Source organism: Balaenoptera ricei, chromosome 16 (assembly GCF_028023285.1).
Source record: "Balaenoptera ricei isolate mBalRic1 chromosome 16, mBalRic1.hap2, whole genome shotgun sequence".
Taxonomy (NCBI): domain Eukaryota; kingdom Metazoa; phylum Chordata; class Mammalia; order Artiodactyla; family Balaenopteridae; genus Balaenoptera; species Balaenoptera ricei.
The window spans coordinates 28,231,929-28,249,223 of record NC_082654.1 but is presented as its reverse complement, the minus strand read 5'-3'; the positions used below and the strand labels follow the sequence as shown (position 1 = coordinate 28,249,223).

General features: G+C 49.4%; 1 protein-coding gene across 8 annotated transcripts in view; it reads left to right on the top strand.

The window, feature by feature from the left end:
- Window positions 1-17,295, top strand: part of PAX2 (paired box 2) — a 90,489-nt gene that overhangs the window by 50,173 nt on the left and 23,021 nt on the right. The window lies entirely within an intron of this gene.

Here is a 17,295-nt window from a genome sequence, read left to right as displayed (position 1 = left end):
TTACTGCATACCTCTGTTGTGTTGTTATTGCAAATTAAAAGTAGCATGTTCCACTCCGCAGCTATCTTTGGGGAGGGAGGGGCACCGAGGGAGGTGGGGGATCTTATCATTGCTTCTTCAGCAGACCAGCCGTGGTGTCACCGTGTGAGGTGACATTTGAATTTACAATTCCGCTGAGAAAAGCCATTAATTCACAAATTAACATTTCTCCCTCTCCCTCTCTCTTTAACACTCTCTCCCTCTCTCACATGGATGTGCAAGCAATTGAAAAGACAAAGGAAATAGCCTTAAGGAAGAGACTTTACTGCTAGTCTGTCTGTGCTGAGATTGCTCCCCCTGCTTCCAGATAGATAAACCAATTACCTGAGCAGCTCTGCTCCTGGCCGCCCGCGATCACCTCCTTTTGTAGGCTGCCTCCATGGCTGGATTACACTCGGTGTATCTCATTAATGTAAACCAGGCATGCCCTGGTCACCGGGCTCTCTTCTCTGCTCTCCTTCTGGAGGGGCTGCGGGAGGAGTGCTGGTGTCAGAAAAGGCAGGCAGGGAGGACCCTGGGAAAGAGGAGAGGCCGCCGCTGGCCAGCTGCCAGGCCCTGGGACTCTGGGTGCTCGAGGCCCAGGCCTTCGGTCCTGGAGGAGGCTGCTGGGGGGGGGTCTGCAGGGGAGCGCTCCTTGGCAGGTTTGCATGCGTGGACATTTAGAGGCAGAGGCAAGAGCCAGAGCCTGACTCTCTGGGGCCCACAGCGCCTGTTCTCTGTGGCCTTTTGGTCCAGGAGCCGGGGGCTGGCAGAAGCAGAGAGGGATCTGAGCGCTCCCTGCATGGGAAGAGCTTAGGGAAGTTTCGCTGAGTCCACATCATTTTAGTGGGACAGGATGCAGCCTGAAGGAGCTGGGAGGGGTGCAGAGGAGGGCCCAGAAGGCAAGGTGAGGTTGCGCTATGTTGGGTAAACAAAAGGAGGTTGCACTGATTCCTTAACCTAAACGCAGCACTCGGGCACAGTTATGTCTGTTTGCCACTCAGTCCCTACACACATACTCCCAGCCATCCAACTCCTTTCTTAGAGAAGACCCATCCAGGAGCGTGGGCCCGGGGTGCTGTGCTCTCAGACCTCTGGAGTGAGCTTACATCGTGGGCAGGTTGTCGCAGAGTCTTTTCTGCTTTTACTCTCCTCCAAGCCCCAGCCAGGCACTGCATGAAGACAGTATATTGGCAGAGGGAAGCCAAGCAGAGTTTGAGTTTCTGTAAGGAAAGTACCTCTGTGGGTTATTGCTAGAATTATATGATTTCACACACACTACGTACTACCAAGCACAGGTCACAGACTCTGAACCTAAGGAGGCAGGTTCTATGAATGTCCAGAAACAAAATCTGCATGGAGGTAGTCATCTGTCTAGACAAGCACCCAACTTTAACTGTATTAACAAAGCTCAACCTATGTTCATTTTCCGACAAATATTCAAACCCTGGCTACTGTCCGCTCCAGCCCAAGAGTGAACTAAGGTTCAAAGGTCAGCATTTGCTAAGACACACACACACCCAAAATCCACTGCTGAACACACATTCATTGTTATGAGTATATCTTCCTAGTAACGTGGGAAATTAGACCGTTCATAGCTGAGGGGGGAATTTTTCTATCTTAGTTGGATCGCATACTTGAGCCTGACTCTCAGGGTGATGTTGGCTACGAGCCTGTTGGACACCAACCACGTCATTATACAGAGTGAGGTTTAAAGGTTTTATTGAGACCTTTACCTTGCGCCCTGTGCACACTCGGACTTACTTTTTTCTGTAGAGAGATAGCAGGGTTTAGCCATGGCTGTGTGTAGCTGACATAGGTGTGTGAATTTGTACCTAAATCCCTGCGTTTATATCAGAGACTGCAGCCAAGTCATTAACCGCCTTAGTTTCCCAGCCAGTTCATGCTGTTGTGGATAAAGAGTTATACTTGGTTGTCTGAGGAAGGATGTTGAGATTTAGCACAAAAGAGTATATTTTTTTCGAAAAGTGCCAAAAAGGCAGAATGGATGGGTTGACCCCGCTCCCCAGGAGAGGAGGTACAGACTTGCAGTGGAGGGGCTGTGTGTGACCCTCCACCACTGGAAATCGGGGTGGGAATAGCAATAACTTTCTCAGCAGAGGCCTTGGGTCCTCCCCACCCCCACATCTGTGCGCTCCTGTGCACGTGTATGCACACCCACCGTGTCAGAATACATCTTCAACCCCTTGTCTTCCACTTGGCAACTACCTTCCAGCCCTGCAGATAGGTATCGTCCTCCTTCTCCCACAGGCAAGGGCACCAGGAGAGAAATCCGGGCAGGGGCCTGGAGGACCCCTCAGAAAAAGGGTTGGGGAGAAGGTAAGCTGGGGAGACCCAGGAGTGCCGCCTGCCAGAGGAATGGGTCCCAGCAGCCTCCCGACCATTGCTGGCTGCACAAGAGGGGCTCCAGAGCCCAGGGAAGGGCCCCTCCCTTGCTTGCCTTCCTCAGGGCCCCGGTGGCCAGTAGGGCTCTCCGGGACCCTCCCCATTCTCCCCCGTGGGGGTGGAAAGGCCAGGAGGGTTGGGGGAGGGCTGGGAGACGGATCACGAGCCTCAGAGCCGAGTAGTTGCAGCACAGCCAGTAATTCAAACCATCCTGACCCTTCGGTGAACTCAAACCTGCTGACCTTGACAGCACCAGACAAGGGAGGCCTCACAGACCTCAACCTGCATGGAGGCCTCGCCTTCTCTCCCTCCCTGCCTTGGAGCCCGTATCCCAGCCTCCAGGTGGCTCTTCATTTGGCCATCCGAGCGAAATGTCAGCATCCCTCCCTCCCTGAGGTGCCCGCCGGCCTGCCTCAAAGCACCCTTTGTGCTCATCTCCGCTGGAGGCAAGCGTGTGGCCATCTCACAGGGGTCTTTCCAGGGCTGGGCTGAGGCTTCCTCCTTCAGACGGAGCTTTTACACCTTGCCCACCCGTCCTCCTCCTGCCCAGGCTTCATCTTTTTCAAGAGCACTGGCTATACGGTGTGTGTGTATGTGTGTGTGTGTGTGTGTGTGTGTGTGTGTGTGTGTGTGGTGTCCGGGTGCACACAAGGGCAGGGATAAAATGTGATCGAGACAGAGCAGACAAGGGGAGGGAAGAAAAGCAGGAGGAAAGCAGCCCCAGGAACCTGCATTAAAGTAAATGCAGTTTATGAAGTTTATGCTCTCCTGGGGAGAGCTGGAGCCCATCCAACAGCCTCTTGGAGCCTGCCAGACAGCTCCCGAAGCAGAAAGTGCAGGCAGGAGTGCGAGCAAGCCGGTGGCAGAGGGAGAGATGCACAGACACACACACACACACACACACACACACAGTCTCTCTGTCTTTCTCTCTCTGTCACTAGCTCACACAGATCTGCAAAGCCTGGGATGGAGGGATGCAGATGAGTGTTTGGTAGAAGGGACCCTGGGAGCTTCCCTTCCCTCTTCCCTCCCCACCCCCATCTCCATCTCCTTTGCAGTGTGGACCACTGGGGCAACCAGCCTGTGGAAGCTGCTCTGGGAAAAGGGCAGTGCAGGTGGTCTTGAGGTCTAGGTAGGAAAAGGGACCAGAATGTGGTCTCCCAAGAACCTGCCTTTTTTCTGATGCTGGGGATCCATCTTTCTCTGGCACCTTGGTCTAGACCAATCAGGTACCCCACAGCTACTGAAGACAGCCCTTAAGAAGAAACTTAAGGAGTCTCTTAAGGAAAAACAATCAGAGACAGTATTTTTTCTGGGAATTCAGAGGAAATAAATAGTTGACCAGGTTAGGATATGGGAGCTCTCAGAAGGACTTATAAACAAGGCGGAGTAACTGCCTTTCTAGACTCTTCTGCATGTGCACAAGCACATGGGTTCATGTGTGTGTTCACTAATAATACGTAAGTGGGCCAGAATCCTTGACTTCAGACAAAAGGAGAGTGTGAAGAAAGATGACTGGAAAGGGAAGTATGTAGCAAAGCCTTCTCTGTGCCCAGGGCAAGGTGGCAACATCCAGTCTCCTGCCCCGGTGCTTCCATGACACGCCTGAGCTGGGGACGGGCAGTGGGGAGAAGCCTACCTCCCACCTTTTCCTGAGAACTCCGTGTCCCTATTCAGGTTCTTCCAGGAGCTGGGACAGAGGAGGAAAACAGAAGTAGAGTCATCTGAAGGCAGAGAGTCAAGCAGGAGAGGGTACAAGGGAAGGGGAAGGATGGCTGGAAATTGATTGTGGAGGATGCTCTGGGAAGCCAGGAGACACAAGGCCTGGAGGGAGGCAGAGACTGCCCAGGGATGGCTTTTGCCCTTTCTCTCCTCTTTTCTCTCTTCCTCCCTCCCTCCTTCCCTCCCTCCCCCTCCTCATCCCTCCCCTCTTCCCTCCACACATCTTTATTGGTTCCAGTAATAGTGTTGATTTGCATGTCAGGCAAAGCTTTGCTACACACACAAAAAGAAAACCCCAGCCGTGGCGATGTGGCAGTGTCAGCTCTCGCTGTTGTTCGACAGTGTAAAATTAAATTAATAAAGCCCCCAACACAGGAAAACATAACAGGAAATTAATGGCCTTTACTGTCGCTCTGATGCAGTCATTTGCAACCCTGCTTTCCGCACCAAAGACTTCATAAATGCAAGCAGTTTCTCTAAACAAGCATACTTAGAGCGGCCTGGTATGTAATTTTTCGCCTTGCTTGTGTCCTTTGAGCTAACAAAGGCCCCTTCCCTTCTGGCTCCAGAGAGGTTTCTAACTCGTTCTGGCCCCAGCTGGAGCCCGGCCCCAGGCAGAAGGCCCCAGCCCCTCCTGAGAGCCCAGACAGGGCTGAAGGAGGACTCAGGTCCCATTCAGACAGACCCTCGGCTAGCCCTCCTTCCCCGCCAGCGGCCAGCGCGCCCAGAGCCCCAGCGTCTGCCTGCAGGCCAGCAGGAAGGCTCAGCGTATGCTCTCAGCCAGGAAGGTTGATCACCCTGGGGAGTTCACCCAAACCCACCCAATGCTCACCCCTCCCCTTCCTCTGTGCGGCGGTCCTCTCTCTCCCACTACCTGTTTGTTCCCCTTCCTCCATCTGTCCCTGCTCACCGTCCTTCTACTTCTTCACATAGGGGTCACCACCACCACGCTGGCAGCACGTTGGCAGTGGGTGCCCATGACCCACTTTTCTACAGGTAACTGGGGGCTAACTTATTCAAAACGGGTGTAGTGCCAGTATGGATATAATTCTCTGGGGTTCTAGGTCTCCCATATATCCCTCTTCTCCCCTGGTTGGTTAGAAAATACGAGGGCCCTAAATGATCATTCAGGCCATCTCTCTGTGCTTGGGCTGATTTCCCATAAACCATTTCAGAGAGCTGAGAGTCTGTGGTTTTGCTTCAGTGTGTAAACAGGTGGGATACTGAGAAAACTTAACACTGACCTCTCTGGGGATCTTTGTGGGCCCAAGTTCCCCCTGTGTTAGGATGTGTAAGAGGAGCAAATAACCAGGTTGTGGATCTCACGGAACTTACAGTCTGTGGAGAGGCAGGGCTATCCCAAATCAGACAATAAGCTTTTCTTTTTTTTTTTTTAAATTAATTTATTTATTTTTGGCTGTGTTGGGTCTTCGTTTCTGTGCGAGGGCTTTCTCTAGTTGCGGCGAGCGGGGGCCACTCTTCATCGCGGTGCGCGGGCCTCTCACTATCGTGGCCTCTCTTGTTGCGGAGCACAGGCTCCAGACGCGCAGGCTCAGTCGTTGTGGCTCACGGGCCCAGTTGCTCCGCGGCATGTGGGATCTTCCCAGACCAGGGCTCGAACCCGTGTCCCCTGCATTGGCAGGCGGATTCTCAACCGCTGCACCACCAGGGAAGCCCGACAATAAGCTTTTAATTGAATGCTGAACCAGGTGGCTGAGTGTTCAGTAGGAATCCAGGGAAGTGGCTAGACGAGCAGGCAGGAAATGGGACTTGAAGCTGGAAATGGCTGAGATTTGGAGAGGCTGTCTCCAGGGCTATCTCCCCTATGGAGGGAGGCCAGTGGCTGGGCTAAGAGTGGTGACAAGACAGAGTCAGATTCTTAAAGGTCATCTGGTTTTGTCTGCCACTCACATGGAACTCTCCCCTCTAGCAGTTCTGTTTGACGGGTCACAGCCCCTGCCTGGACACAGGACATAGATGGACAGTTGTCATTGTCAGCAGCACTGCCTTTATACTGAGTCAGTGTGGTGTTGAAGGAAGAGGATGGGACTTGGAATCCCGATGTCTGGATTGGGCTCCATCTCCTCTCCTTGCTTGCTCTGGGACCTCTGGCTGATTACATAATCTCTCCGAATCTGTTTCCTCATCTTTAAAATAAGATAACAACATTTGCCACATAGAGTGGTGGTAAAGATCTCCACGCAACAGCCCCTCTTTTCTCCCTCCCTCCCTCCCTTCCATTCATTCCACCTGATTTACTGAGCACCTAACACCGGGCTGAGCCCTGGGTGGATTTCAGTTTCTCACATGGTGTGGTCCCTATGCTTGTGGAAGGCCCTTCACCATCCTGGTTACCCATCTCTGAATTCATTCTTGACAGTTAAAGTCCTTCTTAAATGAACAGTAAACTCTAGAGACAGTCTAGCCAAAGCCAAGGACAGTAGAACGCTTGCCATTCTCCACCTGGAGATTCTACATCCATAATGTAGCCTAAGATTACATTCGATTTTTTAGCAGCCGTGTCAGACTCAAACTCATATTGAGTTCGTGGTCAACTAAAACCTTGAGATCTTTTTCACATCAATTGCTATCAAGCCAGGTCTACCCCATTCTGCACTTGTGCAATTGATTTTTTTTAAACCTAAGCATAGGGCATTCCATTTATCCCTGTTGAATTTCATCTTGTTGGTTTGGGCTCTTAATTCCACCCAATTAAGATCATAAGGATGTCTTCTATGTCATCATCCAAGTAGTTTTTTTTTCTTGTTTGTCTGACATCTCCTACTCGTTTTTTTAATTTATTTTTATTTATTTTACTTTATTTTTTATTTTATTTTTTTAATATTTGGCTGCATCAGGTCTTAGTTGCAGCACGCAGGATCTTTGTTGCTGCGTGGGGGATCTTTCATTTCCATGCGCGGGCTCTTCGTTGCAGTGCGTGGGCTTCTCTCTAGTTGTGGCACACAGGCTCCAGAGCACGTGGGCTCTGTAGTTGAGGCACGCGGGCTCAGTAGTTGGGGCCCGTGGGCTTAGTTGCCCTGCGGCATGAGGGATCTTAAATTCCCCAACTAGGGATCGAACCCATGTCCCCTGCATTAGAAGGCGGATTCTTTACCACCAGACCACCAGGGAAGTCCCCCAAGTAGTTTTTGTTAAGAGTTATTTTCCTTTAAAATAAAGGAAAGCCACATGGCCCACCAGTGGAGACGTCCCTCCTGGTTGCTTTAGGGACCATTGAGCCCAACAGCCATCAGCCATTTCACTGTTCTTCATCTTGTCCATAAAGTTTGGAAGACTCTCTGTGAAATTCTCTGTTACCAATTCACTATACCCACAGTGTTTCCTTAATCAATCAATTTAAAAAATCCAATATAAGTTGATGAGAAAATTGAATGTCTGCTATGGATAAAGCATAGCAGGACTGATTTACAAAGGTAAATAGGAAGGACACAGTCCTTGACCTCAAGAAGCTTCTAATCTAGTAGGGAGATAGATGTGCACACCATTACACAAGCAGAATGTGATAGATCTATGATCATGGTATAAAGTGCTATGATAAATGTAAAGAAGGGGGGGCAGTTGCTTCCCATCAGGGCAATTGAGGAAGTCTTTGTAGGGATGGCATTTGATCTAAGCACTGATAACTAGTTAATGTGCTACCACTTATTCTTGGGGAGTGCGTGCAGACTCCACAGTATTACCATTTTCTTTTCTAATACCCACAAATTAACTGCATGATAATTTCTTCTAAAAGATTTCCAGACCCTAATATTAAATGTATTAGACTGTTGTTTGCATAAGCTTACCTTTCTCCGCTTTTCACGATGGCACTGGTTTTGTCACTGTGTTGCCCTTTCATTGTGACCACTCAAGGATTATCAACAAAAACTTTAGGATGCTATCTACCTCCCCCCAACCACCACCCCACTTCACCTGAGTTCTGATATACGAATTATCTGGGCCTGGGTGAGGTAACTCAATTGAAATGGTTAAGAGTTACCTGCCTGGCCTCCTCCTGACCTGGGCAACTCCTCCTGGTCCCATTTTGAAGATTCTTTTCTTTGATGGAGAAGACCAGGTCAAGCCAGGGGTTGAGAAGTTCTGCCTTCTCTCTCAGTCAGTAATGCATCCTTTCCTGAGCACTGAGCTTAAGCTTGCCTGCCTTTTTGTTCTTTCTCCAGACGTAGCTACCAAGGCCCTTTTTTGTTGTTTCAGCTTGTTCTGAGCTTTTGTCTTCCTGACAGGCTCCTGCTACTCTCATATCCATCCCTGGTTATGGTCCCCTCCTTCCATCTGTTGTGTGTGTCCTTTATAAGAGGAAAAAAAATAACTTTTGTCTGATAATAAGTGTAATGTATGCTCATTGTAAAAATATTTGGAAGATACAGTAAATTTTTTAAAAAATCACCCATAATCTCATCACCAAGAGAATTTTGGTGATGAGATTTAGAATTTTGGCATATTCTTTACAGTCTTTTTTTCCCCCTGTGTATACATAATTATATATATATATATAATTTTTATCAAAATTGGAATGATACTGTATATACAGCTTGTGTCTCGCTTTTTTCACTTAACATTATATAGGACCATTTTCACATACCATTAAATATTCTTTGAAAACATGATTTTTTAATGGCTGCATAATCTTCCACTGTTCCATGTACATGTCCTTTTAAAATCTAGGCTCATCATATTTTAAAGCTTATTCATGTGCAACAACAATGATTTCCCTTAAATGCCCTCTCTTTCCACCCTTCCCCCACTCCCACTCCCACTCCCTTTACTTTGTCAGGTTGATTATTTGAGCTTGTAGCAGCAGAATTTCATTTTTAGAGCATCCTGTCCTCATGGAATTATATTCCCTTCTAGAATCTCTTGCCATGGGATCATACAACCATTCTTTCCCTCAACACATAGCAGTTTGCTTTTCTCAAGTCAGATTCTGTGCAATGCCCCCTTCTTTTGCTACTGTCACCTCTAGACATGGGTGCTTTCTCCCCAGATCCCCAACACTTCCCTTTTATCAGTTTTTTCTTTCTTGGTCAGAATTAAGCAGCCTGGAGTAGCAGAAAAGGGCACGAGTCTGAGAACCTCTGTTTGTATCCTAACGATGACTAGCTGTGTGACATGGGGAAATTACTCAACCTTTCTGAGCCTCTTTTTTCTTTTTAAATCTCTAAGAGGGAACGGATTAAATTATCTCCATGATACTTTCTAGCTATAAAATGTGATAACACTGAATCCAGAGTGGCAATGTCCTACACTGCTTCTGTTTCCTTCTAAAAGGTAAACTGCAAGGCAAGTAAAGAATGGATCGATCTTTGCTTTTGGAATTCTATGCAACAAATCAGCCAACAGTTTTTACCACCTACTATGTGTCAGACCCTGGGCTAAGTTTACATAAATGAAAAAGATGGGTCCCTGCCTTTAAAATAGTCACAGTTTAGTGAAGAAAACAAACATTAAAAAATAACGACATGGGAATTCCTTGGCGGTCCAGTGGTTAGGACCCTGTGCTCTCACAAGCCGTGCCATGTGGCCAAAAAAATAATGATAATAGTAACTACGATACATATAGATTCTAAACTTGGCTTTGCCACTTACTGGCTGGAATAAGTACTTCGGGGCGAGTTACCTAGCCTGTCTAGCCCTTGGTTTCTCCAGATTATGAGCTCAACTGCCCGAGGCACATTGCCTGGGTTTGCATCTGACCGCTCCATCACGTGTTAGCTCTGTAACCTCAGGAAAGTTCCTGAACCTCTTCACTTCCATTTCCTCACCTACAAAATGGGGATAATAATAGGAGCTTCCTGCTTAAGTTCTGGTGAAAATTAAATGAGTTAATATATGTAAAATTCTTAGGTGAGTGCCCAATATATAGTAAGCACTTAATGTTAGCTGCTGTTATTGTAAGGATTGAATCAGTGGATTATGTTAGGCATAGTGTCTGGTACCATAATAGGAGCTGGATCGATTTTAGTTATTATTATTATTTCTACAATAGCAGTTTGGATAGATGTCTGCTGGAACACAGAGAAAAGAGAAGTGAATACTGCTGAGATAGGAGCTAGCAACCCTCTGGTGTTCATCAGAGGAAAGTCAGTCCAGAAAAGCTCGAGGGACTTGGCCAAGGTCACATAGCAAGTGAGGGACAAAACTAGGATTTCAACCCAGCAGATGATACTCCTAGTTCAGTATTACATTAGGGTCACTAATGTAGTTAGTGTCCCCAGAGGCACATGGGTGTAAATGGGCCCAGTAAGACGGAGGTCAGGCAGGCAGGTAGCCACGCCCCTGCCTTCCACCCTATCGTGAACTCATGGAGTGTTTAGAAGCAGGGCTTGGTCAAGGTTAGCAGGTTCTCCAGGGCTGGAAGGCTGGGCAGAAGCTGGTCTTGCTCAGAGCCAAAGCTTTGGGGCAGGTTTCCAAGGACTTCTTCATGCCCTCCTCTTGAGCGTGGCTTGGGGTGACTGGCCAGGGCAGTCCCACGGATCGTCCGGTATAAGGACAGGAGACCATGGGGAATGTCATCCCACCTCCTTAGACAGACAGTGTTTGCTTGCATCAGCTTCTTCCCAGCTCATGGCTCCCCCATTTCCGCCTCTCTCCTCCTTCTCCTGTCTCCTGCCCTTCTCTCCTCACCCCCTCATGCTCCTTCCTTTTCCTTTCTCCTTCCCACTCCCCTCTGCCCCCTCCCGTCCCCATTTTGTTAATCCTCGCTCTTCTCCCAGCCGGGAAAGCAGCCCCATTCCTCAGCCTCCCTACCTCTCTCCCCGTTCTCAATCAGATGGGAGGCCAGGGTGGCAGCCCAGACCTCGCGGTCCTGCGCCACTGTGGGGGTGGGGCCGGAGCGACACAGGCGGGCTGCGCTGAATGACAAGCGGGGATATTGATCGCATTCTGAACTCAGCCCAGCCGATAGAAGGTAATTAATGACTCCATTTGCCTCAGCACCAAGGAGAACAATTGAGTTTGAAACTGCAACAACTGGCAGCTGGGGAGACTAGGGGCGGCCTGGGAGTGAACCCCTCAGAGGAGGAAGGTGGCGTTAGAGGAGCTAAGACAGGGAGAGGGGGCAGAGGCCACTGGTCAGACTGGGATGCAGCAAAGAGCTCCCACCCGGATCAGCGCCCCGACCCCTCCGGCTCCCTGAAGCCCCCTAGAGGCTGAGGTCCATCACCTACTGTCCCCACTTCCTCCACACATTTCTCTTTTCTTCCTGTATCACTTTTCCAGGTCATTTTTGGTCTACAGGGGAAATGAGACTGACTTTCCCTGAGATTGCTTCTTGTTAGCTGTGTGAAACACGCACATGTTTTGCACTCTCCCTCAGCTTGTTTCTTCGTTTGTAACATTGGATTAATGGTAGCTCTTCTGCAAGTGTTATGTGGGAATTAGAGATAATGTGTAATAAAGCACCTGGAGCCTGCCTAGTACATAGTTAGTGCTCAGTACATGACAGTGATGATGATCTTTGACAGGGAAGGCAAATTTGATAGAGTGGAGAGGGCTTTGGAGTCAGACATTCCTGAGTTCAAATCCAGCCTTTGGCTACTTTCTAGTTGGATGATGTTCAACAAATAATTTTGCCTCTCATCTGAAAGATAAGAATGATAGTAAATACCTCGTAAAAAGTGAATGGATTTAAAGAGTGTATGTGGAAGCCCTAATATTGTCAGTTTCCCCGTAGATGGGTAGATGTGTGTATTTGGGCTTGGAAAACTGAAGTTAATATAGTTCTTTGCTATACTTTAAAAGAATTCCTCTCAAATGCCTAATTCCTACTTCTTGGGGTTTGGTGGGCAGCCCCTATTCCTTCCACTTTGATTTTAATGAGCCTTGGTGCTTTCTGACCAAGGAAATGGCACTGTTTCATTCTCTCTATTACCATCACCCCCACCTACCTTGTGGTCAGCACACAAGAATTTCTCTCGTCCCTTGCAGGGACTGCTTTGGAGATTCAGGTACAGTGTCAACACACAAGGAAGACAGAACACTTCTGTTTTGTCCCTTGTCTCTAGCCCTCATCCCTAATACGTGGTGTTCAGTGCCTGTCCCCCTCCCCAAGCTGCTGAGACCTCACCGGCCAGCCCTATTCATGATTGGCTGGCAAGAGGGTTCTGGCCTGGGGTCAGAGGGGTGGGAGGTAGGGCTCTGCTCCAGGGTGGCCCAGAAACCGATGGGGAGTGACAAGGTTAAGTGAATGAGGAAATCACATCTTTTTGTTGAGGAGTAAAAGCCATTTTTATTAATGATTCTAGAAGTGGTATGTGCTTCTTGTACAAAGCCTGGATCATATAGAAAAACGTAGATGAGAAGAAAAGAATTTGCTCATGATCAGGGAGTAATCACTGTTACCCTGTGGGTGGCTCTCCTTCCAGTCAAGGTGATCTTTGGTTTTACAATTCTCTTCTTTTGCACGGAGATCAGGGCCCCACTGCTGGATCCCAGGCTCTGCACATGGGCTGGGCAGGCAGCTGCGGCTCCTCATTGCTGCTCAGGCTGCAACTGTCCACGGGCATCTTCCCTGTGCCAGGCTCCCTGGTAGATATGCCCTTGACCTAGCCACTTACCTTCATTTATGCTGCACTTCATTTACTCTGAGCCTCAGTTTCCTCACCAGTAAAAAGGGGATTATAATCCCTACCTACCTTGGAGAGCAGTTAGGAAGCCCAAATAACATAAGGTCTATGAAAGCTTTTGTTAACTGTAAGCAAATGTGAAGTGGTCAGAGGAGAAGACAATACGAACCTTTGTTCCCTTTGAAAGAATAATCTACGTCAAAGTTTTAACTCAGCAGTTTGTTTAATTTAATTAATGTATTTATATCCTGCTTCATTCCGAAAAGGACTTATGGTAGCTCACTCTCCTTCAGAGACGCTACGGCTCATGCCATAGTGGACAAAGCACCTGGAATGGGCTCCAGTTCTGAGGGTCCTACTACTCAGTTGTGTGACCTTGGACTGGTCACCTCCCCTCCCCCACCTCACCACCCACCCTGCTAGTTTTCATTACCTTAAAATGAGGAGTTTGGACCAGGTGTCCCCTCATCATTCTGGGCAGTCTGGGCTCGGCCAGCTCAGGGGCCATAGGCGGTAGCCTCAGTGTAGGGAGGGTGCAAAGTAGAAAAGGGGGGATGCTGGGAGGGATGCAGTGTCCTGGATGGGGCCAAGTGGCCCTCAGCTGGGTCCCCTGGGTTTGGCACCCGGGCAGCAGAGTGAAATGATGTGGAGAGCAGGCTCTGGAGTCACACAGACCTGAATTCAAATCCCGACTGTCATTTACCAGCTGCATGGCCTTGGATAAGCTGCTTAACCTCTCTTTGCCTCAGTTTCCTTATCTTTAAAATAGGTATTATCACAGCACCTACCTCGCAGGGTTGTTGGGAGGATTAAATGGCATGTAACAAGCTCACAGTACCGTGAGCTGCTAATGGATGGTGGCTGGGCAGGGGACAGCAGAACAGGACTGAATCCTCCACATATGGGACCAACGAGCACAGGGTATCTTCCTTGCTCTGGGAGGTCTTACTAAACCTTCGCAACCACATTTTCCAACCTCAATCTGAAAATGTGGCCTGAGAGTGGGAAAGAATATTGGAAATCAGAACTGCTCCGGAAAGTCTGGGACATGCGGCATCATACTCCAGCCCTCCTCTTGGAGCCCTGACAAGGGATGGGCTGGTTATCCCGTCAAGGTGAAGGCTGAGGGCTTGCTCTGTCATTTAGGAAAGGCCTTCCCTGGAACCAAAAATGAGCAGATAGACCCACTTTATCCCACTGTTTGCGACCAGGGCCGTGGTGTGGTGAATCCAACATAGGGGCCATCTCTGGGCCCAGTTCTCAAGCAGCCTCTGCCAGCTGCCTTGGATGGCAGTTCTGCAGCTCCAAGGTTAAGTTTCACTCTTAACTGGGAACACGGTGTGCTCTGTCCTTGGGTAGAAGTACCATAGGTGGGCAGGAAAGTGTTAGTGAGAGTGGGAAGGGCCTCTGTGGACCAGAGTCAATGCTGCTGGAAGCTAGCAAGCAGCGGGGCAGGTGAAAAAGGGGCATGAGTCTACCCAGGGGCCTGTCGTGGGTCTTCCCATATCCTCTGACAGCTAAGGATGTGTGGGACTTGCCTGACAAGTAACTGGGTGTCCTGGGATGCTAAGCCATCCAGGTGGCTGGTCCAGAGGCCTTCTGCCAGGGGTCTGGCTTTGAATGCTACCCAGGAGAGCCTCGTTCATTCATTCATTCATTCACTCATTCATCCATTGAGTATCAACTCTGTGCCCAGCTCCATGCCTGGCACTGGATCTACAGAGATGCACCGGTCATGGTTCCTGCCCACAGGGGACTCCCAGCCTGGCTCCTTGGCACAAGGGGGTGGGTGCTATCTCATTACTTTCCTTGCTGCTCACTCTGTGGCCCAGATCAGGAGTTGCTTCTGCCTCTTCCTCCATGTTAGCCCAGCTCTGCCAGAGAGCCCTTCAGTGCCTGGGCCTGGCAGTGTCTCATAGCCCAGCTCCATCCCTCTCCCTTGCTGCCACCTCTGAGACTCTACCTTAGGAAGCCCCACCTGAGCCCTCTCTCTCCGTATCCTGAGGAGGTCCCTGCAAGTGGGTGGTACTGACAACAGCTTTGTTTTCTCTTCCTTTTCGATTCTCTTCTTTTTTCAATGTTCTTTTTTCTTTTCTGCTCTTCCTCTACTCTCTTCTCCTTTCCTCCTCCACCCTCTACCCTCCAACCCCACCTCCATCCACGCCCCGGGCTACCCTCCTCACTGGATACACAGGCTTCCTGGAAAGCAGAACCAGCTGGGTTATTCCTTTAGCAAGGGCTCTCAGCCCAGACTGTGCTTCCTGAGGCGTCTGGTGTAGGAAGCTTCTTCCCTTTCTTCCTCTCTCTCTTTCTGCCCTGCCTCTGCCTCTGGGCTTCCTTCTTCCCTGAGCTTCTCCTCCTTGGACCTCTGAGCCCAGGCTTCTCCCGGCCTCCTTCCCTCACTCCCTTCCCGCCCTTCCTCCTTGCCTTCACTCCTCCCTTCCTTCTCTAGCTGAGGGAAGGGCACCACCCTGGCCTCTGGGGAGAGCCTGGGAGAGCTTGTGGGCCCTCTGGCTGATTTGGGGGACACTGCCTCCCTGTCCCCCACCAGTAATGCCACTGCCCTCTCCCTGCCCCTGTGGCTGTCCTCCCTGTTCCCCAGAACTTTCTTTGTGCTCCTTCACCATTCATCATGACTGCTGCCTTTCCCACCTCCCTATCACCTTCCTTCTCCTTTGAGGAGTTTCCTCAAGCCTCCTGCAGCCTCCCTTGGCGGTTCTCTCCTGCTTGCATCAGACTAGTTTGCTTTTCTGCTCCTCTAGCACCTTCTGTCTCTTCCTTGCCCCACCCTCTTCCCTCTCCTCTTCCTCCCTTTCCCCAGACCCTCGGCCACCTCTTCCAGTAGCAGCCATCCTTTTGCCTTTCCTTCCTCCCTCCCCCTTTCCATCGCTGCCTCTGTAACCTGTTTTATCACCAGGGCCTGAGTATACAAAAAAAAAATAAATAAATAAAAAGGTCAGTGAGTGGAGGGAGCAGCAATAACCCCTAAAACAGTACTATCAGTGGAACATGATTGATCAATTGAATTCCATAGCGGCTGAAAAATGTGGGATTAAGTAGTGTATTATACGCACAATGAGTTGAGGCATGATGTTCATTTCAAGTTCATTTCACCGGCCTCTGCCACCAGATCAGGCAATCAATAGGGGCAGCAGATATCATATATCACCTCTCTGCGGGCTGGGGAGAGAGCACCATAATCTCTCGCAAATTTAGAGTGACAGATTTGTCAAGATCTGAAGGGCCCCTGAATAAATGAAGGAAAAGAGACTCCTCCAGCCAGTGACCTGAGGACAAAGCTTCAGTTCAGCCCCTACACACACACACACACACACACACACACACACACACACACACGGGCTGGGCCAAGCCACACACAGGCACATACACAGATTTACACAGAGGCATAGTATGAGTCTCACCACACATATGCACACACCCATGCACATAACATGTGAGCCCATGTTCACAGACAAATGCATTTTACTTCCCAGGACTCATTGGTGACACTGCAGTAACCACACACAAAGACACTTGCTGTCTCCCTCTGCTCTGACAGAAGTGCTTCCCAAAAAGGTAGGAGGACTCCAGCAAGAGAGAATTAGACACAATAAAACATGTAAATAGCCCCAAGGGGTAGCATTAAGATGATGGCACATCCTTGAAAGAGAAGCAGGCACAGAAGAAACATGGGGGGACGTGGGCTCACACTCCCCATGCAGTCACACACGTACACATGCGCCTTTTCAGAAAGGCTCTTGGACTGTCACTTACACATACCCAGACATTTATTTATCTGGATGTTTATTCGTGTAGAAATGCATGTATACAGAAAATACACAAAAGGGAAAAATAAATATGTCACACCCTAACTCATACAGAGAGATGCATACACTGCCTCTAAGACAGAAAATCATTCCAGAATCTTACACAGAAAAAAACACAACAACCAAGTTTTGTGGCCTTAGGAACATAGGGAACATAGAAATATCATCAAGGCTGTCCTTGTGTCTGTCTGTCCACCTCAGACATGATCCTGGTCTCCATTCTCTCTCTCTCTCTCTCACACACACACACACACACCCCCACACACACACCCTTTCTTTGCTCTCCCACCCCCTCCAGGATCGAGTGAAGACAGGAAGTCCCATTAGGAAAGCAGACCCCCTTGCTCCATCTGGGAGGCCAGCAAGAGAGGATGGCTGCAGGTTGAGGTTAATCAATATGTAATATTTTCTATGCTCTCCTGAATGATACTGTACGGTGTTACTGTATATAATGCAATATTGATTATATCATATCGTATAATCACCTATAAACTGATATATATAACAGTCCCAGAGGAACACCCTGGGGCCTACAGCATGGGCTGGCCCCAGGCCCAAGGCTCCCCAGCTGGTCTTGGGCTAGGGAAGCCAAGGAGTGGCCAAGCTGTGGCTGGGAGGACCCAGCTTTGGGCCTGGGGAGTTGCAGGGTGGAGGGTCAGGGAGTGTGGGCACAGCAGGTACTTGGCCCGCTGTGAACTCTGAAAACCCCAGTGGACCGGGATAGAGGGCAGGTCCAG